This window comes from Vidua chalybeata, chromosome 6 (genome assembly GCF_026979565.1).
Source record: "Vidua chalybeata isolate OUT-0048 chromosome 6, bVidCha1 merged haplotype, whole genome shotgun sequence".
NCBI classification, from domain to species: domain Eukaryota; kingdom Metazoa; phylum Chordata; class Aves; order Passeriformes; family Viduidae; genus Vidua; species Vidua chalybeata.
Window position 1 is genome coordinate 3100478 of NC_071535.1, and position 15164 is coordinate 3115641.

The window sequence follows — 15164 nt, forward strand, 5'->3', positions numbered from 1 at the left end:
CCAGTGTGCAGCTTTTGGAGCAGGTGGTGGTAGTGACATACAGGAATGAGAAGGATGCAGAATTAGGCAAAGCTACAACAACCACACTGTTACACCAAATAATTTTATGCACCTGAGGGTGCTAATACATATCTGACAAGGTTAGAGGCCCACCAAAGTCTACATATTGTCTGTGCCATGTACTCCAGCTCCATAGTTTAGGAGACAAGGAAAAGATCCAGGATGACCACAGCCATAACAGGTGTGTAAAATCCTTCTTGCCTTGTTGAGGGCACTGGGTTAATTTCCTACTCCTAGGTTTCTGTCTGGAAAATGGACTGTTGGCACCTCTGCCATATTTAAAAGAGAAAGGAAAAGTAAAAACTATATTTGTTATTTTATAAGGAGTGTGGTATCAAAATGTGCCTGTCAGAAGAGGGCAGGGATTATTTTGATAAATTATCACCCACAGTGCTGAACACTAGAGAAGCCACATCAAATTATCTCTAATTGAAGGGTGGATTCTCTGGTATCCACTTAGATTACAGCATGTTATAAGCTTTTCCTGCTTTCCTGCTCTCTGCCATCTTTAGTCTAGTTAGAGTTGAGCTTAGCTTTCCCTGTGCTGGGAGGAGGAGTTAGAACGCTCTCTAAAGCCTGGCCATCTATTTGTATAAAAATTGTTAAAACTGACTATTTTTGAGATTCTCTCAGATGTGACTGAAACTGGGCTATGGATAGAGAGTGATAGGGGCAAAAATCAGGGACAGGGATCCACATACCCAAACAGTCACACAGAGCATGGCTGCATTAATCTTTCTCTCCCTTTAGGAAATAAGACTAAAAACAACAACCTCACATTGTCACAGTGCAGCTTCTTGCTCATTTAACACAGGACTCTGTGACATATCAGACACGTGGTTGTACCTTGGAGGACTTGGTCATGCCAAAGTTCACACCAGGCTCCATTCACCTGCAGCAAAAACCAGCTCTTTATGTCCACAAATAGGTTCAGAGCCTGCACTGCAAGAGCAGATTTTTTTTTTTTCTGAGCGAGCCAGAGCCAGCATGCCAGACCTGCAGAAATCCTGTGCACATTCCAGCACCAGCCTGGACCCCTGTGGAGCCCATCTCAGCCTTCTGACCATTTTCCCTGTTAACTTTTAGAGACCCCTCAGGAGCAGTCTGCAAGTCCCCAGCTATAAAGCAGCGTTCTCTGCTCCAGAGCCCATTTACAGCTGCCTTGGGTCTGCCCTGGCTTTGAAAGCCCTGCAAGACATGGAGGCTGCTCAAAGTACCCCACACTCTGCCTGAGCTTTGAGCCTTCCTCCCACAGCTGAGCACCAATCACAGCAGATAAACACAGGACCAGTGATGTGTGTAACTGGGAGGGGATGTCAGCCCTCTCCTGGGAGCTCCAAAGTGAGAATTTTGTGTGCTGTCCTGCTCCTCCCTTTCCCTGTGGAAGGACAAAGAGTTTGTATTGTTCTACAGCTGTTGCAGGAGTCAAGGAGAAAGCTGGTGCTTCCAGTGGGCAGTAAAATGTCATCCACCAACACCTGCATCCACAGAAGGAGGAAGGTTGGAACAGCCCTCTAGGACCACTGAGTCCAACCATTCCTCAGCATTCCCAAAGCCACCACTGACCCCTGTCCCCAAGTGCCACATCCACACAGCTTTTAAATCCCTCCAGAGAGGGGAACTCCACCACTGCCCTGAGCAGCCTGTTCCAATGCCAGATCACCCTTTTAGTGATGAATTTTTTCCTAATAACCACCTGACTGCAACCTCCTGTCAGGAGTTGTGCAGAGCCACAAGGTCCCCCCTGAGCCTCCTTTTCTCTGGGCTGAGCCCCTTTCTCAGCTCCCTCAGCCCCTCCTGGGGCTCCAGACCCTTCCCAGCTCCGTTTCCTTCTCTGGACATCCAAATTAAATTCACAAGGAGAGTACAAAGCTACATGCATGGCTTTAAAAAGATTAAATTAGATAAATACAAGGGAGGAGCAATTTTATCATTAACAGCAATAAGAGACCTGGATATTCATTGCTGTATAGTTGAAGCTCCTCTCCCCTCTCTCCAATGCTTGTAGACCAGGACTCCACTGCAGTGGTACTAAAAAACACAGGACTAAAACCCACTTGTTTCCCTCAAATTCTCACATCCTAAGTAGTTTTTCTGTAGCAAGGAACATTTCAGTCCATAGGAGCCTCTATTTTCTTCAGCTGTACTGAGGCAATCCTGACCCTGCCTGATTTTCCAGGTCACTTTCTGCATTGCCCACACATCCCTGAAGCACATGGAGAGTCCCTGAGCTTTCCAGACATCATTACCCAGCACAGAGGCAAAGGAAGGAAGAATCACCCTGCTGGTTCTGATGGCTCCTGGATCAGAGCTTTATGTCCCTGCTCTGCACCTCAGCTCCCAGGGCCAAGGAGCCATCCCAGAACTCCCAGCCCCCATTAATGCTGCAGAACTTAAAGATTTGCAGAGTTTACTTGCAAAGCCTTTTAGAAGCAGGGATGAGTAAACAAGAGTGAAAAGTTAAACAAAGGAAATACATTTATGCTTGTACTGTTTTCAAGTTTATGCAAACAATCCATTTCTAAAGCTGTCACTGACAGTCCTGGCACGTTCTCATTCCCCTGCTCAGAGTCATGTTGGAAACTGAAATCACAAGCATTTCTGAGATGCTTTGGGCAAAATACCTCCCTCAGCTCCACCAGCTGAAAATCAGTGAGGTTGGCTGTGGCTACAGAGCCATGGCAACATCCTTGTGCCATGATTCTGGAAGAAGAGGGAAAAAGAATCTGAACTTCTCCGGCCACAGCGGCTGTGGAAGAAACTGGAATGGAGTTATCCAAAGGAGTTATGAAGAGATCAGTTGAAGAAATAACAGCAGGAAACCATCAGGCAGAGAAAGAATTAGAAAATACTATTTTCTAGTTGGTCAGGCAGTAAGTGGAGCTGCCATAAACCTTTTGCTCATGGCTTGACTGAGGGAAGGAGACATGGAGAGCCTGCTCTCCACCAGCACAGCCCACCACGCTCCATGTAGGAAGGGAAGACTCTCTGCTAGACCCAAGCAAAGGGTCAGCAAAGCCACAGCTTCCCAAACCATGTCTCAAGAAGTGGCACAAAGGTTTCTTTCAAAGGGAAAAGCTCTGCTGCAGCTGGAAGACAGCACAGTTGCCATTCCAACGCTTCCTCACCCTCTTTCCTCCCCTCCGTTCAGCTGCACGGGACAGCACGTTTAACAGCTGAGCAAAGCCTACAAAGTTAATTCCTAGCTTTGAGATGGTTACTGGTAATTGTAGGTAATTTCAAATATAATTGCAATTGAGTTGAAAAAGATCTGTTTGCAGTGTTTATGCTCATCACTCTAATTTAAGACCTAGAAAGCTGGATATGCTGCTCTTCAAATACACACCCATTTTTCATCTTCCTGATTTTACCACGAGCGATCATAAAAACAGCCCCAGCAAACCACAGTCTGCAATGCAAGGCAAATGTTTGAGAAGCTGCATATAAAGTTTCAAGCAAAGCTGCTTGAAGGTTAACGACAGAACATGTTAATGATTATCAAATAGACAAGGAAAGCCACAAAGCACTTCCAACACAGAAATGCAAGAGCCCCTCAAAATAAATGGTGGCTAACCTTGTTTGGAATAATACTTCTCTTCAAAGCCATGGAACTGTTGCATGTCACAAATATGTCCACATGTAGTTTTAATACAGGAATAATTACCCATGGCATGTTTGTTAGTGGAAAAAGCAAAGGTCTCCTGTTACTTACACATAATAAAACCTGCATTGTTTACCATGAATGAGTTATATGAGAGTGGTAATAAATAAGTGTTGTAACAAACTTTTGCTGCCCAGGCCTGCAAACTGTTCTTAATATCTGCAGTTTGGTAGCACCTAGAGGCCCTGCTAAAATCTGTGGTGCTGAGCCTGCCTGCTGCAGAGCAAGAAACTGCCCCTGCTCTGAAACACAGAAAATATGCTATAGGCGGAATAAAAACATTCAAGTCCCTGGGCAGGGTGACTCAAAACATGCAAGTATTTGCAGAAAGCTCAGCTGGGAGGGACACATTGCAGATGACCCTTCTGCTCCCTCTGGGATGTGTCCCATGTGTGCAGCCACGTGAGTGGAGAGCAGGAACCAAACAACCTTGGATTCTGCTTTAAGTGGGTACTACGAAGAGCCTGCACCAGGCAAAGCTACTCCTGCGTGCAACTGCTCCTAGGCTGGGGACTGAAACATGACCATTTTAAACACTAGGATACACCCTTGAAGTTAAAATCAACAGCTGTGTGCTGGCTTATAGACACTTAAAATATCTGGGGTTTAAAAAATACATCTGGCTTTCTATAGTTGACAAAACTCCTTGGGAGTTTTAAGCTCTTTGGGAAAGTCATAAGGAATCACAGGATGGTTTGGGTTGGGAGGGACCTTAAAGACCACCTAGTTCCAACTCTCCTGCTTTTATCTGCTAAATCTGTGCATGGACTACAGAATCTCTGGTCATCTCTATCCAATGTTAATCTCTGTCAACATGGGGCTGCTTGAAAAAAACCCAACCAAACCAAAATCCTTTGGTTGCTGTATTCTTGACTCATCAAACAAGACACTTTTAAAGCTGGAACTACTCAGGAAATTGCTTCCCATGAAAAAGTCAGAGGCAAATTAAAAAATAAAAATTCTTTACCTTAACATTTTCCTACTTTTTGTTTTAAAATTAAAAAATATCTTTCCTTCAACTGATTTTGTTGGGTTTTGGGAGCCATTGGACCATTTGAGAATAGTTTCAGGAGTAAATTATCCACCCAGCTCTTCACAGAGCACCACCTCCGTGAAGATTGGAGTACTTGCTTATTTTAATGCAACCCACCAAGGCAACCTTCTCTGCAGAATTCAGTCAGAAATGTTATAGTTTAAAAACTATATGTAACTCATCCAAAGAAAACTTCAAAACCTTGCTTTAGTAATGAAATGGACTTTGTTTAACTTCTCAGGAAGTTGTTTCATATAGCAAAAGAAGCAGCTGTGGGATTACTGCACAGGATCTGTAGCTCTGCACCACTTGACCTGAGCCAGACATTGCCCCCAGCAGTGTTTGCTGCTCCTTCATTCAACCCCCAAATAATGCAGGGTCATTCTCCTATTTATTTCTGTCTCTTCACTTAGGAAAAAGGAGTTTAGGACAATTTAAGACCATCACCTCAGGGTTGAGCAAAGTCCCAGTTACTCCTTGTTGGATAAAAGGGTTTACTAAAGATGAGGAGCTTTAAGGAAAAGCTAATGAGCAAACTGAAAGAGAAGAATTCAAGCAAATTCATTTCATGGCAGCCTTGCAAGACAGCAAGGCTCCTCCAGACTTCTGCAGAAGGAAGTCCAAATAATTGCTCCAAAATAATGGCCTGATCTCACAGGTATCAAACAAATCCAGGTGAGCTATGCCCTTCTCCAGCCACTTGGTTTGATGTGTTAGACCCACAATCCTCCCCAGCCATCTGGTAAATGTGCAAAAAGGAAAACCTGAATGATTTACGCTCAGGAGCAACGGTGGTGGTGGGGACCAGGACTTCAGATTTATCAGCAGAACCTCAGCACTTCATTGTCACTGAACCCCTGACCATACCTCAGGAATGAAATCTCCAACTCCCAACAATTATTTCTACTCTGTTTTTCCAGACTTTCAAAGTTTTTGCTGTGCTATCAGTGACTATAGCATCCTTTATGGCTTTACTGAGGAGGTAAAATAACAGGGGGGCCTCAGAAACCTGGTAATCAAAGGCAGCTGCATGCAAGACATTACACTCAAGCTCTAAGAATAACCATTAATTGCTTCTGTGGGTCAAAAAAATCAACTCCCATGAAAAATTAATATCTAAATGAAGAGTAATGAGAGGCTGGTTAAATGTAGCAGAGAAATAACAGTAAGGGAGAAAAATTTAGGACCCTGTTTCTAAGTGCCGGGAGTAACCAAAAGTGATGGTGAAGCCGAGACTTGAGGTCTGATCCTTCAGACAGGGCTGGGCATGTTTATTAGTTCAGTCCATGGGTCACTTTTTTTGTTATTTAGGGGTGGCCAGAAAAGCCTCTGTTGTTATTCAAATTGAAAGGGCAGCAGAACCACTGAGATAAGTAAGAGTCTTTCCCTGCAAGGACTCTGGAAGAAGTTAGCAAGAAAAAGTATGGAAAAGGGATTTTTCCTGCCAATGCTGTGCATACTGAATGCCTCAGAGATACTCCTCCAGGAACACAGAGAGCAGTGCTTTGAACAGACTGCCTGCAGCTCATCAGTTTGTTTTCCCCCTTTATAGCACATGCTGTCTTCCCATCCAGGCTGGAGGCATTTCTGCATAACCTGTGACCCAAGGAATAACCTTGGTCCATCCACAGGAGTCTAAGCAGAGCAGAGAAAAACAGCCAGAGCTCACCCACCCCCAGGTTCACATCTTTGCCCAGGCTGGCATCCGGTTTAGCTCACGGTGATAAAATTTGTTGGAAGTAAAATTTATAAACTCAGTTGTCAAGACAAATTTGAAGCTCCCAGCCTGCCAAACCCTCAAAAGAAAGGCAGAAGAGATCTGAACCTACTGTAAGGGGTAGGTACAACTCTTCCCACTCTAAGTTACAGTGAAATGCAGGGCAAAAATATTCCATTCCAGAAACTGCTGCTAAACCTACCAAATACCAGCAAATATAGCCTGCACTTCTTGATCTCTAGGTATTAATTAGATCTGAAAGATGGTCTCATGTTATGTCCTTCAGCATCCCAGGTGGCTGAGGCAGCAGCAGCTCAGGAGCCTTGCTCAGCAGTGCCTTGCTTTGTGCTTTGGGGACTGACAGCACCACAACCCCACGAGATGGGAAACAGCTCCCTGACCGTGTGTGGAAGGGAGGATCTGTCAGCCAGATGCCTGGGACAGGGATGGCAGGAGATAATCTGGTACCATGAACATTTCAGGGAGGTCCTACTCTTCCACAGAGAAGTATGAAACCAGCCAGGGAACTTAATTCTTCTCAGGAAACCTTCTCATTTCAGTCCTGCCATTTGGTCTGTGAAACAGGGAATGGGGAATGGGTGGGTAATTCCAAGGAGCACCAGCCAAGTTCCCAGACTTATTTCTCAAATGCTTTGCATTTCAATGTGCAAGCTGGAATACCAGCAAAGACCTTTCTTGGTAGCTGTTCTTCTATTCCTGGAACTTGGCAAAGGGACACTCAGTGATGCTGGAGATGCTCTGGTGTTCCACAGGCAATGTGAAATACTTGGAAAAAATGCAGCAAATTCAAGGCCAAGATAAAATATTTCTGGCCATGAAGATCAACCCTAACCTTTGTTAAATACCTGTCAACAAAAGCATTGTTCATTACAGCTATAGTCCAGCTGGTACTTTTGAGCTGAGAACTGGTTCTGATTCACATTTCATCTGTTCTGCATCACAAACCTCCATCCTTCTGCCTATGCTCCAGTGAGGAAACTTTAGAATTTCACATTCAACCCATAGTATGTGGGATTCTCTACTCATCTTGATACCTTCTCTACTCAACTTTAATACCTTGCACTCAGATTTTGGTGTTTAATGACATTTCATAGAGTATTGCATAAGTACACTAAATTATATGTTTGATTTGAGTTGATTCCTGTGTCTGTTAATCCAAATATTTGTATTTACTGTGAACTCTGAGACACCTGATGTGGTTGCTGGTTTTGATTCAGTGACTGAAGCTATATGAATAGAAGGCTCTTTCCAAAACTACAGTTTGATTCCTTCTCTGAAGTCACATTAGGATATGTGTTTTAAGCACCTCATTCTTGGGCACTGTCTTCTAAAACTGATGCTAGTGATCCCTTCCAACTCAGGACATTCTATGATTCTATGAATTCATTCACTTAAAACACTGAGAAGTGAAAAGGAATTTGATTCCTGTCTAATAAAGTTAAAAACCTTTATTCAAACATAAGCTTTCTGTCTTGAGGAAATTTAAAAACCATATTTAAAAAATTTAAATTTAAAAAAAATTTAAAAGCCATATTTAAAATGAAGTTTTCAAAAAATCTGCATTTAGGCTTTAAAATCAAGCCCAGCTAATTAAGGAAAGCAGGTATCTCACTACAGCTCTCTTGTGCTTATGTTTCATGATGGGTTCTTCAATTAAAGCATCATTTCAGACCATTTTTTCTTAATTCACAGAGTGAACAGTCCTGAATCAATGAGCAGCTACTCAGTATTTTGCTCCACTCTCATTACACACTATGTCTGTACAACTTCTTTTGCAACCCCAACCCTGATCTGAAGGCAGGATTAATAATTTCTCCATAGGTTTTCCTGAAGAGCATTTCAATGGAATAGATGAGAGCTTGCCCAATAGTAATCAATTGCCATTCACCCTGCAAAATGGGGAAGTGGTACATTTCCCATTTTATAGGCAAGGAGCTGAGGCACAGAAAGGAGGTCAAAAGTGCTCATTAATTTCCAGAGGCCAGTTTGCTATGCCTTGGACATGATTATTCATGGTACTTAGCATAAAATACTACTTTATGCATCCAGCATCCTGGTCTTTTTGAGTAACATGGCTGCTGGTGGTCCCATGCAATTCATATCAAATTTGTAGGCTTTTAAGTCAGAAGGTGAACAGTAGAAGGTGAGCAGCAAACAGTGACCCCTAGGAAATATCCAGTTAAGGGATGGATGGTCCCACCTAGGGACACACAAGCCCTATTTTCCCAGGCCAGCATGACAACACCTTGATTTTGGGACCATCCAGTTGGTCAATCATCACACAATTTCCAGTTGCTGCACCAGTAGAGAAAGGAATCTTGGAGACAACAACCACATTAGTAGGAGAACGAAAATTGTTCATCCAGACATTTCTCCCATTTATAAAAAAGACAGTGGTCCGAGGGAAAAATAGTTTGTGGAGACAAAATGAAAGGTCTCTATCCCAGGGGAGCTGCATCAAGGGCAGCTTGATGCTGATACTTCCTTCACAGTCTGGAGAGCTGGTACAATGAAAGTTTTGGGCTGGCCCTTCAGATTTGCAGTAAAACGTGTTCAGTTTTCCAAGGGGATGAATTTGTGTATAGTTTGAGCCTGTTGAGACAGACACAGTCCTGAGACTGCTGAGCAGCTCTGTACCTGGGCTTCTACCTGTGCCCATTGAGGAAAAGCCATGTGTGAGATGATTTATTTCTAGCTGAGTCTTAAAAACTTCCAGGGATAAAGATTTCCCTCTTTTCCACCTCCACTAGCAGCTTGTTTCAGTCTTGCACTTGCCAGGAAGAAAGGTTTCCCTAATGTCCAACGTGAAGCTCCCACACTGCAATCCGTGGCCTTTGCCCCCTTACAGTGTCACCTGCCACCATCAAGAAGAGTTTGATCCCATCATCTTTGCAGCTGAACTTCAAACAGTTGTATTAAATTTCCTCTTTACTTGGCCTCAGTCCTGAAAGAAGCCAGGATTTCTGTCCTTTCTCTGGGGCCCAGATACGCTCTTGGCCCAGAACAGGGGGCCCTGCTTCTTTCAGGGTTAAGGCCAAGCACCTGTACAACCACCCCAGGGCTCCATCTGAGCCACAGGCTGAAGTTCCCCTTCCATGTAGACAGCTGGGGAGGGTTATTGACCTCTTTGATATGGACTGGGGACACAGCCAGAGTCGGCATGAACAGAGGAAAATTCACATCAGAGGTTTTTTAGAAAGCAGAACAGGCAAAAATAGTCTGTGATGTGTAACTTCAGGCCTCTCACACACAGGGAGAGCTGTGGGGGCACCCCGAGTGGGTTCCCAAAACCACAGGCAGGCAGAGCCACCATTCTTACCAGACTGTTTAACCACTGAGAAACTATAAATGATCAAAAAATCTTATTTCCCCAGGTGCCATTACATTCTGGGAAGCCTAACCAGAGGCACGCAGGCAGGGAGGGAGTTTAGACCAGGTCCAAGAAGAGAAGAGGCCGAGCTGGCTGGGGCAGTTAACCTCTGACAGACAGTCTGTAATATACCTGACACAGAAAACAAACCAGGTGGTGCCACTGCTTGGAAAATACAGACACAGCGGGGGCCTGGGCATGGAGGAGGGGGAGAGAGGGAAAACATGAGCAGGGGAAAACCGAGAGGGCAGGAGTCGTTAACCCCTGATAGCTAGTATAAAGTATTTTACTCCCCATCTCATTCATTAGACCATGTCAGCTCCAGGAGTACCATGTCCATTCCCTCACATAAATCCAGCAAGTTTCTCTTTTTAAAAGGCCAGACACTGTCTCTGCCATGGCAATCCAGCTGTCTGGCCAGATGCCTGCCCTGCGTGCAGGGCCGCAAGAGCTCAGCTTTGGCAGGTGAGGGCAGCCCTCTCCCAGGGGCTCCTGCACCCTCTGCCTGGCACTGCCACTTGCCCTCTGCTCCTTCCCTGCAGCCCAGGGAATTGGGATGTCCCCAGGGGCCGCTGTGTCCCATCCCTGTCAATGCCAGCCCATGGGCAGGAACAGATCAGCAGAGATCTCAGGGAGCCAGAGCTGTTCACCAGCTCCGTAGCAAGAGCTGATGTGGAACAGGCTGCTCAGGGAAGTGGTGGAGTCACAATCCCTGGAAATGTTCAAAAGACGTGTGGATGTGGGACTTGGGGACATGGGTTTGTGGTGGGCTTGGCAGTGCTGGGTTAGCAGTTGGACTCCATGATCTTAGAGGGCTTTTCCAACCTTAATGATTCTATGGTTCTATAAACTTCTGGATGACTGATTTCATCCATGGTCCAGCATGGTCCTCTCATGCATCTGATCACAGGAGCTGTGACACAGGAAAAAAATGGGACTCCCACCCTTTCTGCAGAGCCACATCCTTCTTTCACGACCCTAAGGAACAAATCTTTTATAACCCATGCTTAAATAAGGTTACAATGTTGAGAGAAAGGAATTACAGAGAATAACTTGCATCTGGTACTGGTTTGGAGTTTATCTCTGTGCTTCCAGCTCAAGGGGACACAATGTACCCCCATCCTGCCCCTTTTTTATAAGTTGCTCAAACCAGCAACCACCCCAGTAAAGCTGTGGGAAATACAGGAAGTAGTTCTGTCCTTGAAATCTGACCTGAATTTTTACTAAAAAGCTAGCAATTCCAATAAAAGAACAGGGGCACAAAATCAACTATTTTTAACACATCTGTCTACAGTTAAACAACATTGTTTTTCTTTGTGAGAACTTAGTAACATCAGAAAAGTTGGAGAGCCTTCCTGGGGCTGAGGTATTACAGGGCATCTTGTATACCTTGGCATTGTGTGGCTTTCCAGGACATCATTTTAACACTTCACAAATCAGGCTTTATGGACATTCTTCTCTCATAAATCCTCTGCAAAGCAAACACAGAAATTACACGTTACACATAGCCAGGTAAACTGCACGGAAGATCACCAGCGAGCAGAGCATTTTTAAAATGTATAAAAACCATAAAGCATTTTGGGTGTTTTATGATGGCAACATTTCTTTTAGGTCCTGATCCAGCCTTCTTTGAAGTCAAATGGAGCCTTTCCATTGACATCAGAGGGTGTGGGATTTGTCTCACAGCAACTTATACCAATGAGAACAATATTTTGCTCTGAAGTCATTACTTTCTGCCGTGGATGTTTGGAAAACAGCTCGTCACCTGACAATACACCCTGAAGGTACTGACAGTCCATGTGTTTTCATTATTTAAAAATGAGACTTGGTAACGGGCTCAGCTGTTTAGGGAAGGTAATATTTTTCTTAAGTACGCCTACCATAAAGTAAATTACCAAAATCTTCTTCGAGCTGTAACTAAAACACAAGGGCACAGCTGCCCTGGAGGAGTAAAAGGGCTCTCAATGTAAACTCCACTGATATCATCACCATCAGAAGGTCATAAAATTGATTGATTATAAATACAGTCCTCATTTGTTTACAGCTTGCATTTTTGGGTCCTGGGTAATTAGCACATTAACCATCCCTCAAAGTGAGCGCTTACAGGTGCCGCTCCCAGATAGCCACAGTGGAAAACTGCACAAGAGCAGCCTGATTTTCCTTCCACAGTTCCTGGACGGAGGGGAGAAATGTCAGTTATGTGTTTAGCTACTTGATCACACCTACCCAGGAGCCAAGGGCGTAAGGGGGCATTAAAATGACCTCTTCATTTCCTTCAGCGCTAAGGTAGCACCCAAAAAATGAGAGACATGTCAGCAATGTGAGGGTGATCTCCTCTTCGGGAAGCCTGCGGCTGCCAGAAGTCTTTTAAGATTCTTTTTCCCTCGGCACAAGCCAACAAAGGAAGATAAAGATCACCCTATTTGTGGTAACTGGTACTTAGTTCCTTTTAGTTACACTTAAAATAAACTCTCTTTGAGTTCTCCAAAGGTTTCAGCCTTCAGACACACCACTACCGAGCTGTAAGCCAGCCACCTTCCTCTCAGCCCCTCTTGGCTCCAAGTTCACGACTACTCTGTGCTCAGGACATTAAACTTTAAAGTCACGTTTTATTTGTACAGCTGGATGCATCAGGTTTATGCTTATTGTCTAATTAGCCAACTAAACCACTTCTGAAAGGGTTTTAATGCTTTACCCCCAGTGAGATCTCCGTAGTGAGTGTGTGTTGAAATGCTAATGGAGACAAAGAATTCCTTTTTGTAGGAATTCGCAGTATTTTGGATGCATCTCGTGGGCCAAATCTTCAACTGCTGTGGCTTGGTTGGAGTGAGGCAGGTTATTCCCAATTACAGACGTTGAAGGACTCCTGAAGTCTAACAGCATGCCAGAGAAGCTATTCACTAATATTCTGGCTTTCAGATGGCTTAAAACTCTACAGCCAGTTTCCAGGTTTTTCCTGTTTTCCACAGAAGTTTATTAGACATGCCTCCTGCATGTGGGATGAGATAACAGCCACAGGATTCACCAAGGCACTAAAGATTAAAGTAGGCATCATCTGCCCTGGCACTTACATGATTTTACAGATTAATTCTTTCAAAACATTCCCACTGGCATCATCTGCTGCACAAGTAATCTAAAAATCCCATACTTAAATTTTTTTCATCCATGAAATGAGAGTAGTAAGTGAGCAAAAAGTGAAGTCGCTGGCATAGCTGATGTCATCTGTGCATTAAAAAGGAGACTTTGCTTTACTTTTGGGGGTATTTCTGTTAATGCTACCAGTTCCTAAATGGAAATATTTTGGAGAACTGCCTCTTCTGATGTATTTGTAGAAGTTAGAGCAAAGAGCAGCCTGAGAAGAGCCTCTAAACACTACAACACCGGCAGTAAATAATGCTAATAACCCTTAATTATGGGCCTTATTTAATTCCTGTTTCCAAGTGTCATGAATGTAGCTAAATGAATGTGCTAAATGATAGCAAATTAGCTTTAAAAATGTTAATGGAAAGTTGCTTAGTGCTGAAGGCTGTTTTTAGCCCTTTTGGCAGGAGGGGAACTCCTCCATTAAGATTCCTCTCCAGTCCAACTGAATCCACAGATGACCCATTCAGTTTTTAGACCCTCACACCTCTACACACCCAGAGATCCATTTTCACTTTAAATTCAGAAAATTTGAGTTGTTTTACTCCTAAGATTCTTTTGTTTATGATTGGACTTGATTATCTTACAGGTCTTTTCCAACCTAAATGATTCTGTGATTCTATGTTTTGGATTACTGAATCCTCCTTACACAGTTGTTTGATTTTGCACTTCAACACCCATCAGTGCATACAGCAGCCAACCCCAGCTTGGCTCATTCCAGATCTGTTTTGAGTTCGAGGTGGCAAAATTTTCTCATAAAGTTTATCCAAAGAGAAACATGACAAACATTGCAGGTGCAGAATACTACACAGTGCTCCCTTGGTCTGATAAAATTTAGCATCTCAGTGTTCCTGCATCCTGGGCATGATGCCTCCTTGTAAAACTGTCTCATGAACAAACCATAGAAGAGAAGATCAAGCAAATGATTCAATTTCTAACATTTGAAATCTCTGGGGTTTTTATACTCGAGCCAGTTGCCCAGCTGAGCCCATAAACTCAACTGCAGTGGAAAATATGATGTGCTTGGTCAGGCAGTGTTCCTGTAACAGTGATGACCCAGCAACATGAGCACAGCAATTTTTCTAGCTGCAAGTGCTAATCTTTGTTGAACTAATTGGTACAAAGAAGAGCAAAAATTAATCACAGAATACCCTCAGCTGGAAGGGACACACAGGGATCGTCCAGCCCAACCCCTGGCCCTGCACAGGACCATCCCCAAGAATCCCACCATGTGTCTGAGGCATTGTCCAAATGCTCCCAGAGCTGGCAGGTTTGGTGCTGTGACCATTCCCTGGGGAGCCTGTTCAGCGCCCCACCATCCTCTGGGGGAAGAACCTTGTCAAGAGGAAGAGCTTCTGTTCTGAAGGTTGTCCATCCCTCCACCTGCACACCTGCATCACTTGTGCTAATATTATTCCTTCTTACAAATTTGGCTTCAGATTTGACCTTTGCAAGCACTAAGAGAAACAGGTGATAAGAGACAACAACACCACCCTACACCACCCCCATCCCGCTCCCAAACCTTATCTTTGCAAAAAAAAAAAAAAAAAAACAAAAAAAAACAAAAAAAAAAAAAAAAAAAAACAGACCAAACTTGCAATTTATCCCAGAAATGTCTCTGGCTATTCTGAAATGTTTTGCTGCCATTCTCCATCATTTGTTTTCTTTCACACTGTTCTCCTGCTGCACTTTGAGGCTGGATGATCACTTAATGTAAATTGTCACGGGCACCCAAGTCATTGACTTAAGCTGGTTTACAGCAGTTAAGGATCTAGTTCCTGACAGCTCAGCTTTGGCAAAGAAAGGGCTGAACTGTGTTTTGCAAACAAGCAATGCAGTGAATTTCATTCTGTTTCTCTGTTCATGAACCAACACTGGTTTGGTAAGAGATATTTGTTATTCAAGTACTTGTTGGACAGCTTGGATCAACAATGGCTCATTCCAGAAACAGTTCATTTCAATTTCTTGCTGCTCATGGGGTGAGAACTGTCACCTAAATCAGATGGTACTGATGCTAATCTTTGAGGGGATGAGTAAGCCTTTTAAAAATAGGAGAACAAAGGCTGATGAAGAACAAATATACTTGTTCACATGTAAATGCAAGTACAGATACAAAGAACAACCAATTCCCAAACTAGCATGCAAATAAAAATCTGTCCAG

The 15164-nt window shown here is 43.7% G+C and overlaps 1 long non-coding RNA gene across 2 annotated transcripts in view; it reads right to left on the reverse strand.

Annotated features, from left to right (window-relative positions):
- Positions 1-11251: 11251 nt before the first annotated feature.
- Positions 11252-15164, reverse strand: part of LOC128789912 (uncharacterized) — a 109931-nt gene continuing 106018 nt past the window's right edge. For both annotated transcript variants that reach the window (XR_008431576.1, XR_008431575.1), the window contains one exon: positions 11252-11333. This is a non-coding gene — a long non-coding RNA (uncharacterized LOC128789912). The remainder of the gene's footprint in view (positions 11334-15164) is intronic.